The sequence below is a fragment of the Tribolium madens genome, unplaced genomic scaffold (genome assembly GCF_015345945.1).
Source record: "Tribolium madens isolate multiple individuals breed KSU strain unplaced genomic scaffold, Tmad_KSU_1.1 Scaffold_20;HRSCAF=117;Tcas5.2_LG4, whole genome shotgun sequence".
NCBI lineage: Eukaryota > Metazoa > Arthropoda > Insecta > Coleoptera > Tenebrionidae > Tribolium > Tribolium madens.
Genome location: NW_025400985.1, coordinates 13,575,543 through 13,576,937, shown reverse-complemented (window position 1 = coordinate 13,576,937; position 1,395 = coordinate 13,575,543). Strand labels below are relative to the sequence as shown.

The 1,395-nt window shown below is 33.4% G+C and overlaps 1 protein-coding gene across 1 annotated transcript in view; it reads right to left on the bottom strand.

Annotated features, from left to right (window-relative positions):
* LOC123005252 (cubilin-like) overlaps positions 1-1,395 on the bottom strand; it is a 69,530-nt gene that overhangs the window by 16,595 nt on the left and 51,540 nt on the right. The window lies entirely within an intron of this gene.

Genomic DNA, 1,395 nt, shown 5'->3' with positions numbered 1-1,395 from the left:
AACGTTAACTAGTTAATCGATTTATTTTAGTTTGTGGAGGAACTCTAACATCGATTGAAGGGTATTTTGCTTCGCCAGGTTACCCAAAAAAATACCCAATAGACACCGAATGCGAATGGACGATTGATATAACAGAAGGTAATCACGTTTCACTCAGTTTTAGCTACTTCGAATTAGTAGAATCAGATCACTGTAATACTGACTATTTGGAAGTAAGACAAAACAATGGTACTGGAAAGCTTTTGGGTACTTTTTGTGGAAGTGATCKACCAACTAATATCACGAATGAAGGAAGTTTGTGGATATTTTTGAAAACAAGTCGTTCGGATGGTCAAGTCAAAGGTTTTTACGCCGAGTACATATTAAGTATGTAATTTAATTATSTTTWGCTTGTTYTYAATAATTTTTTAGACCATGAAAAYGAACTAAGTGGTCCAAAAGGCCGAATAGTTTCGCCTCTMTATTATCAAAACTTTCCGTTTTATGGAGACTTCTCCTGGAGGATAACTGTGAATTTTGGAAAACGMATAATGTTGACATTTAAAGACATTCTCTTAGAAAATGGAGATAGCATGTGTTTTTCTTCAATATATGTAAGATTAATGTGAAAAATTGGTTAGGTCTCAATAAATTTTGTAGATTTATGACGGTTCMACTKTAGAGTCACCAAGWCTTGGTGAATTTTGYGGYACTACAATTCCAGACTCTGTGAAAAGTACATCTAACATTGTTCTTATTAAATTYAGTGGTTATAGTACATCRRGAWCACTGACTAAATTTATCATAGAATGGTTGGAAACAGCATCAGTTGTTAGTAACAAAARACCAACATCTAAACGTAATTATAAATAAAAACTGATTCAAYTGAAAAACGYTCAATTGTAGCAAATGGATGTGGTACAAAAGAACCAATCGCYATAAACGAATTGAGGAATTAYACTACAATCACATCTCCTGGTTTTCCAAATGGATATGCACCTWATCTTCRATGCGAATGGATTTTTACCACAATYCCAATGAACAGTTTAAKAATTTACTTTAGAGAAATGGATCTRCAACTAACTTATGGAGGTTGTTATGCTGATTATGTGGAAGTTTTCGAAAAGAGACTAGATAAAGATTGGACTTCAGTGCTTAAAACGTGCTTCAGCAATATTACTTCTAATTCTGGAATCTATACTRCAAATATGATGAAAGTTRTTTTCAAGTCTGATSGATTTGGAAACAGAACAGGCTTCTCCGCAATTATCAGAGAGAGTAAGTTTTAACATTAATTTGTTAWGATTAAACTAAGTGAAGGGTTATAGGCTGCGGAGGTACTTTGACGGCCCCGACTGATTATATCATTTACAACAACAATTCAAGAAGCACTTATAGTTATCTAAGAACATACAA